The sequence below is a fragment of the Coptis chinensis genome, chromosome 3 (assembly GCF_015680905.1).
Source record: "Coptis chinensis isolate HL-2020 chromosome 3, ASM1568090v1, whole genome shotgun sequence".
Lineage (NCBI taxonomy): Eukaryota > Viridiplantae > Streptophyta > Magnoliopsida > Ranunculales > Ranunculaceae > Coptis > Coptis chinensis.
The window spans coordinates 93,047,046-93,056,122 of NC_141458.1; the positions used below are offsets into that span (position 1 = coordinate 93,047,046).

General features: G+C 36.7%; 1 long non-coding RNA gene across 1 annotated transcript; it reads left to right on the plus strand.

The window, feature by feature from the left end:
* The first annotated feature begins 555 nt into the window (after window positions 1-555).
* Window positions 556-4,305, plus strand: LOC147511706 (uncharacterized). Its single transcript, XR_015219490.1, has 5 exons — window positions 556-720; window positions 1,569-1,640; window positions 2,668-2,807; window positions 2,885-3,124; window positions 4,018-4,305. It is a non-coding gene; the product is annotated as an uncharacterized LOC147511706 (long non-coding RNA).
* The last annotated feature ends 4,772 nt before the right edge of the window (window positions 4,306-9,077 follow it).

Here is a 9,077-nt window from a genome sequence, read left to right on the forward strand (position 1 = left end):
AAATCCGAAACTCCACTACTAGGTTCGGAGCAGGTTCGTAGGTTTTGGAACTAGTTGGAGTAGTAGATTCATATAACCAACTCCTAACTATGAACTCCAAATCCAGAACTCAACTGCTAGGCTCGGAGCTCTAACTACTACTCCGAACCTAAACATGTTTTTCTGTTGTTTAAGTCAATAAAGGAGACCTATTTGACTTGGGAAACATGTGGCTTCTAGAAGAATCAAGATGAGACTTAACAAGAGACAGTCTTCTAGTTAAACACTAATTGGGAAACCTTATCTATTCGTCAAGATGAGACTTGAAAAGAGACAGTCTCCTAGTTAAACACTAATTGGGAAACCTCATCTATTCTTATAAATAGAATAGTTGAACTACGTTTTGAGTTTGATTCCTATTGATAGGATACGTAGGTAGCCATTAAAGAACGTGCACTACACCAGATTTAAAAAGAAAAGAGAAGGCTACTGACGCTCTTGTTTTGTCCTTTTGTGAGCATGCCCACCATGTGTCGTTGAACTCCCCCTAAGCGTCGGATCACATTATCACAACCCATAGATAAAGGGTCCCAAAAAAATAACCTGTTTCTTCACTCTTTCGTTCTCTCTCACCAAAATAAGAAAAAACCCTCGCTCTCAAAATCTTCATAACATTTGATCGATCCTCAAATCGCTATCTTCAGCAAATCACTATCTTTATCAAATCTACAATCTCTTCAGGTAATTTCAATTATTTGTTTCAACTATCCTGGTTAAGCGATTTCGTTTAGATTTTAACGTTTTTAATCCGTCAATGATTAATTCATATAATCTTCAAACATGTAATCAGATTCAAAATTAGTTAAACAGAGTAGTATTGTAATCAGGTTCGAAATTAGTGATTCATTGATTTGTCAGCTGGTTTTGCATTTGGTAATGAAACCTAGATGCATAATTAAAAGTTTAGAAATTAAAAATTACCAAATTCAACATTGTGATGATATTGCCGAGTATTACTTGTTAGGCAATCATGTTGTGTAATGTTGTAATATTATTGATGATGTTTAGCAGTGGGAATTTTTTTTGTTTGGTGTCTTGACATAGGAGCTTTGGGGAATATCTATTTTAAATAATAAAAAAATTAAGTGAAAGTTTTGTGTTTGGTAACTTGTAATCTATTGATTTTTTTTAATCAGAGAATTATCTTTATCATACTCCATTAACAGAAGGCATTTGTATTTCTTTGTAAAATTGGAGTATTTATTTGATAAATTGCCTAGTAATGTGGGAGTTAATGAGGATCACTCCCCCTGTATTTGGTAGCTTATAATGTTTCCTTATATTGTGGATAAGCACAACAAGTATGCTAGACAGTAGGGATCCAGGGAAAGGAGGAAAGGCTGTCAAAGAGGGCTCTTCCCTGACTTACAATTGAATTACCTCGGTCTTCACTAAACATTGTTGCTACCCATTTAGAAGGTTTCAGTTATCTATATATATAATTTATTAGGAATGACAAGTTAATTTGTTGAATAGTTAGGTTATTCTTCGATTCATCTCGGTAATATATACTTTCTTTGGTTTGATAGCTTGGGCAAGCTTTGAGTACTCGACCGGATATATTACTAGCTGTTTACTGCCATGAACTTGCCAAGTTACAGGTATATAGTCATGTTGTCCAATTTGCTACTTTAGACGTTTTAAATATGCAATAGATTCTGCAGTTTCTTCTGTTGGATGGCTTTCCCTTGGCTTGCAATTGGAACTAAATTGTCCGTTCTAGGATCAAATACCTCCATTTCCGACCCATATCGCTATCAAGTCTATTGAGTCTCAATTGGGTTAACCGGTTTCACAAATATTTGCTGATATCAGCCTTGAACCCGTAGCGGCTGCATCCTTAGGCCAGGTGTTCAAAGGTTAGAGAATCTTTTATGGCTGAGAAGACATAATGTCTGCATTAATTATGCACAATGTTTCCTCTGTGGGTCTAAGCACTATCTTTTCATGCCAAATCTTTCAGCTCACAAATCAGTTGATCTCCATTTGGTTTGTTTTTCCTTTTCGTAGTTTGTTATTGCCCTCATCTGTAGATTTATGTATAAAAATCTCTGTGAATTTGTCTTGTCTTCCTTCAATTTTGTTCTAACGCATGATATTCTATTTTACTCCATTTTTTAACAGTGGTGATCTAATGTCTTTCAGCCTGTGCATTATGTTAACCGTGACTCTGTCGGCTTAGCAAAGGACTTTCTTTATCTTGGATTTATTCCTGATGGAGTGTTTTGTAGCACTTTTTTTAATTCGAAAAATGTATAGCGACTCCTTTATTTGTCATTGTACATTTGCTTTTATGTGGCTTTGGTATAGCATAACCATTCTAACTTTATGTTGAAGTTTTAGAGTTCACAATGATCATGCATCAGTATAGACACCACAATCACCCCTCTCTCCCACACACATGCAATGTTTACCACAAGCATCTTTCTTAGGGTTACTGATGCTTAGCGTATGTTCTAAAGACACAAACTATGCATAAACAGCAATCCATGGACTGATTTTTTACTTATAACAAGATTGAAATAAAAAGTCTATGACTAAAAAGAACCTCAATCCTGTCTTCCATGCCATACTCAGTTTTCACTTTTAATAGTAACTTAAATTGAAATTGATATTCTTCTATTTCAGATAGCAGCAATCTCTGAATCAGCTGAAGAGCCTGTTAGTGGCCCTGAAGCATCATTTGTTTAAGATTTACTTTCGGGAGATACTGAAAACATACAAACTATTTTGCATATAGACTGCAGCAGGAACTGGAGCGTTTCTAGGTACGTATCAATTTAACTTCTTGTCACATTCAGATCGAGTTTTACGTGTTTTACATTCATCTTAAGGATCAGTGCAGATATCTATTCTTCTCGGCATACAGACCAATTACTCGGCGATTAGTTTAACTGTGATTTTTGTAATTTTACTATTACTTATTAATTCCACGATGACTAAAATAAAATCACATGCTTAAAATTTACGAAAAAATATTAATGAGGCTGGAGGTTGGAAGGACCGGACAACAGTGGAGGACATGGACCTGGCTGTTCGTGCAAGTCTCAAGGGCTGGAAATTCGTGTATCTTGGTGATCTCATGGTATTGTGATTATCTCTTTGATGTAGGCTTTTCATTATAGATAAGCAATCTAGATCATTTCAACTAATGCATCATTGTCTGATACATGTTAATATACTGAAAACCTATATATAAGAAGTATATTCACTAATCTAGACTTCTAGAGAAGAGTTGAAATTAACAGCATGTCAACAGTCCATACACTTTATCATGGTTCTCATAGATGCTCGTAATGATGTCAATGAATCATATAAACTTCTACACCAACCTTCAATGTATATAAAATGACTAGATAATAACCTCTTATCTACAAAATTAATGACTCTTTGACTGATAAAAAATGGTCCACAAACCTGTATTTCTCAAGATCCTCTTTCAATGCCTGAATATATGCTTTGAAAATAGCTTCTCTATCTTCGTTACTCGTGTAACCTTCCATGAGCTTATCATACATAGTAACAAAACCAAGAGCAAATACAGCATCATAATAGTATGTCTTCTTGTACCTCATTAAATGCTATTGAACAATTAGCTCCTGCAACATAGTGTTGTATATACTAGGAATTGGTCTGCTGTACGCCTTGAGAAAATTCATTTTCGTCTCAGATACCTGTGGCACATCTGATCCACATAATCTCAGGTATAGTTTTGTTTAGTTGAAATAATAGTTAGAAATCTCCTTAAGACTTAGAAATCTCCGAATACTGTGACCTTAAATAGTTTTGTTTAGTTGAGATTTCATGTTTTTTGTTACCTTAAGAGATACACGCTGTGGACCTTTGTTGCCAATAATATGTTTTGTTTTTTGATGCATTGGATATTAAACAACGTATCTATATTTGCACTATACATTATGTGATTCTGATGCAGATGGTTGTGTGTCTTGTTTTGATTTCCCCCCCTTGTTTCTGCAGGATTTTAAATGTTCAAAAAGGCAGGACATGGAGTTGCAAAAGCCTCCTTTGGGTAGAAGTGTTTTGCCTATCCCGGATCGTAGTTATGCTTGCAATGGTATTGAAAATGCGTCAACCGACACATGATTTAGTAGATTTTTGTCAGAATATAAAGCCCTTTCTTATATGTTGAATTATGTGTTGAGCTTCTTTTGGCCATGATTTAGTAGATTTTTGTCAGAATATAAAACATCATGTTTATTTTCTAGTTGAATTGGCAGAATATCTGAATCATCTTGTTTTATCTTATCTCTGTATGTGGCTTTGTTATAGTATGTGGCTTTCTACAGAGATTTTGTGTTAGGATAGAAATTGATCCAATTGAATGGGTATGTACTGGGCATTCTCGACATTCTCTGTATGTAGGCTTTGTTCTGATTTGGGCTTCTATAGAGATTTTGGGCTAGCTAAGGAAGAATTGGGCTCAATTGACCTGGGCTTTGTATGTATGTAGTAGGCTTTATTATGCCATGATTTAGTAGATTTTGGGCTAGGGGCTTTTTTGGCCTTGATTCGGCTTGTTTTTTAAAAAAAAAATGAAAAAAATAAAAAAATAAAAAATGACACATGTCAAGTGTTGTAGAAAAACGGCTGCAAAAAAAATGGGTCACCATACGACACCCAAAAGTGTATTTTTTCAACAGATATGGTGTAGTGGTGGTTCAACTCATCATCTTCTACATCTCTTCTTTTTCTTCTTAATCCAATACTACTTCTCATTGTTTTTTGATCATCAACAAAATATTTGTGTTTCTAAATTAGGAAAAATCATCACACAACAACAATATAAGATTTTTGTTTGGCATAAAAAGGATGAAGGTGATCGTTATGGTAGGCTCTCAGTGTTGACTCTAGGTGGTTCTTTCATGAATACAGCTTCATGGAGGAAGTTGATTCTGCCTGAAAGCTGTGGTGAGGATATATGCGTGTCTACTGTATCTGTGTGCAGCGGAAGAGTATATTGGGTTTCTTCCCTTACAAGTTACAAGTGTCAGAAAATATATAATTCTTTCAATGGACATAACTAACAAGTGAGAAGATTGTAGAAATTATACTGCCAAGCTATTGCATGTTTGATTTTGGTTACGCATTAAGTTTAAAGGAGTTAGAAGGATCTTTATTTCTCTTATATTTCCTTTGTGAATGTAATTGTTTTGAATACGAGTGTTATACAATCTGGACTTACGAAGACATGGAGAAAAAAATGGACTATCACGCATGATACTTCGGATTCTGTAGAGAAAAACGATGTTTTCTCATTCTGGTGTGAAGGGCGCAACCCGCGCTCTAGTTACACCTGGGCAAGGTGCGACCCGCGCTCTTGCTTTGGCGACCTCCAGTGATTTAGGCGCGACCTGCGCTCAACTTTGCCTGGTCGAGGGCGCGACCTACGCTCCACCTTATTTCAGCACGAATTTTGATTTTTTCGGAAGTTTTCTGAAATAATATAAATATAGGTTTTTTTTTGTAGAAATCTAATCTAAAAAAAAAGAAAGAAAGAGAGAGATTGTAAGAGAGAAATTTTTAGTGAGTTGAATGTTCATTCTTTATGAGTGAATTGAGAGCTCTTTTAATCTGTTACTCTGGACATCTAATAAAGCTTGGATTTCGCCAATGTGGACGTAAACTAATTGCCGAACCACGATATATCCTTGTCTTGTGGTTGGTTCTCTTTTGTATTAATTGTTTTATTTTATATGCTTGTTAAATTGTTAATGAGAAGCGTTGGGATAGTACTTTGCGGGTGTTGAAGTATTGTCTAGTAAGAAAGATCGATCTTTGTGTAGGATTGATCTATTTGTGTGGATAACGTTGTTTCCGCAGTGTTATATTCACAACAGATTTCTTATTTGATTGGGATAACTTAAACCAGCATGCAATATCCCCACTGAACTACTGAAGTCTAAATCGCAAGAACGGTTATTTAACTCCAAGTTCTCTCATTTCCATAGCCTCGCCTATTTGGAGAACATGCAATCTGGGGTTGTGCCAACTACTAGGAATTTATCAGATAAGAAATCAGTACAACAACAAGATAGCTGCTACCTGACCAACTTGCCAAAATGGTGGCTTTGCGTCCTGACCAACCTAACTTGGCCGAAGGGTACTGTTCTTTGTATCGTTCGGAACTAATTCTGTCATGTTTATGTCTTCTAAATATTGCGGTGTGGTATAAGGTTAGTTATTGCGGTGTGGAATGAAGTTTTGAAAGTCAGATTTAAAGGAGGGATGGTCATCGATATCTATTTTTGAGTCGTCCTGTTGCTCTATTAAGTGCAAAAGAATGCTTGCTTTTCATTGAAGAGTGATATGATGGTTTCCATTAGTAATCACCAGAACCATTTTAGTTCATGTGTAGGCACCTACTGAATGAGCTAATGAGGATGTGATTTCTCATAGCATAATCTGAGTGTCTTTTCTATTTACTATAGGTTTGACGAAATCTTATCAAATGATTGAAACGGGTTATAAACGAAAATGTTGGACGCTGTTGTTGGATAAGTTCTCTACTTCTCTACTGTTTTCTTCGTTAGTTTGATGTTATTATCTCTAGAACAAACTGAGCTCTTTGCAGAATTTTTTGAGCAGGCCTTAGCTGAGAATATGACTCTCTTTCAATTTGACCATGACAAGCCCTGGTTTGAATCAATTGAATGTGAGGAAGACGGGAAGTGGCTTATTGAGACATGGCTGAAGGTGTTTGCACTCGCCTACCCGACTCTGTTTTATTTTCAAGTTTTCTCTAGTGGAAAGCGTCATCAGTTTCTAAATTTGTAATGAGCATACTTACCAACATCACACCCAGTACAAATTCCTTTAGGAGGTCAGGTGGTTCAAACGAGTTCAATCCAAATCACTACATATTTGTGTGGTATTCAGATTTGCAATCGTGTTGTCATAACTCTTATGGAAAACTGTGACCAAGCTGGAACACTGAATGGAACCAATGCATCTTTAAGCCACCGAATTCGCATTGGTCTTGTTTTCTCTTTGTCTTTTGTATTGGGATTTATACCAATATCAATCGATTCCTCCACTACATAGATAATTTGTATTTGAACACAATTCAACTTCAGACAAATTCTAAATATCAACTACAACTTATCATAACATGCCCAACTCGCTAAACAATTATTAACAACAGATAATAATGTAAAGCAGAATTAAACGCATACCACAACACAAAGATATATCATGGTTCGGCCAATGGTGCCTACTTTCACAAGAACTAGTCCTTTATAAAGTGGGAAGAAAGATTATAATCTCTCATTTCAGTCTCTCCCCTTACTAGATCACTCTTATCTCTTTACAGGATTGTCTCTCTGTAAAAGTTATCTCTTAATCTTGATAGCTTTAAAGATTGGATTTTCTCTAACTTTTGTGCTGCCTCTCGTGTGTTTGGTTTTGCCAAAAACCCAAACATATAAAAAACTCGTGGTTCCGTAAAAATAGAATTCTGCCAAAATAGGCATGGGCACAAGGCGCGCTCGGAATTGTGTTATCAAGGGCGCGGGGTGCGCTTTTGCCTTGGACGATGTCTAGGAGCTTGAGCGCAGGGTGCGCTCCAAAAAGGCTTGTGGAGGGCGCGGGGCACACTCTGTCTTCTCCACACAAGCTGAAATTGAATTTCTTTCCTCTCCTTATGTGATGGATAACTCCAACAATCTCTCCCAACCGAATAGTGAAGGGGGATACCTCCATGCAATTTCCAAATCAATCAGAGGAGAGTCCGCTACCATTCCAAATGCAGAGCACAAAAATGTCAAACTTACCTTTCGGTAAGACTTTGGTCATCATATCTTACCCGTTCTTGTAATGGATCTCGATATACAAATGCTTGTCTTGAATACTTTTCTAATCTAATGATAAACGTGTTCTTTGATCTAGAATAAAACTCGGATTCTTACTCAAATGGATGGCGCCTCGACCATCACATTTAACTACAAAAACCGTTTTCGATTTAGCCCTAGTTCGTCGAAGAACCTCTTCATCCATAGCATCTCTTTGCAACACTCGATGGGCGCAATATACTTCGGCTTCAGTAGTGAAGAGGGCAACACACTTTTGCAACTTTGATTGCCAAGAAACCGCTTCCTCCGCAGAATCGCAAAAGTAACCGATAATAGGAGGTAAACTTCATCGAAATAATATCACCGCCATGTCCCAGATCGGTGTAGCCTTCAAGTAAGGGCTTACTTCCACTAAAGCACAAACACGATTTGGAAATGCCTTTAAGATATCTCAATATCCACTTAACACCTTCCCAATGCTCCTTCCCCGGATTTGATAGAAAACGACTTACAACACCAACGGCGAAAGCAATATCCGGTCTTGTACACACCATTGCGTACATCAAGCTACCCACTGCGGATGCATAAGGAATCTCTTCCATCTAACTTTGCTCATGCTCACCCTTTGGACACATCTCTTTGCTCATGCGGAGCTGGCCACCAAGCGGACAACTGACTGGCTTCGCTTGATCCATATTGAATCTCTTCAACACCTTCTCAATGTAGCTTTCTTAAGAAAGCCACAACTTCCCACTCTTTTCACACGAAGTGATCATCAGATCCCAAGTATCTGCTTTGCTTAACCCAAATCCTTTATCTCAAAGGACTTACTCAAGTATTTCTTCAGTTTGGATATCTTGTTGATGTTTGGGCCAACTATCAACAAATCATCCACATACAGCAATAGCTAGGGCTGTCAATGGGTTTCGATAACCCAATAACCAATCCAAACCAAAATGATAAAAAACAGTTTGGGTTTTGATAATTTAGTTTGCCCTCTACCGACCAAAAACCGAACCGATAAGATATTGGTTTGGTTTGGGTTTGTCCTCCACCGAACCGATATGAACCCAAACCGATAAGATAGCATTTTAGTAATATTTATGATTAATTTTGTATATGTTTATCAATTGTGTGGTTAAAATTAATTAATTTAATTTAAAATTTAATTGATTTTATAGTTTTCGGTTCGGGTCGGTTCGGGTTCGGTTTGCAATATATCTTATCAGT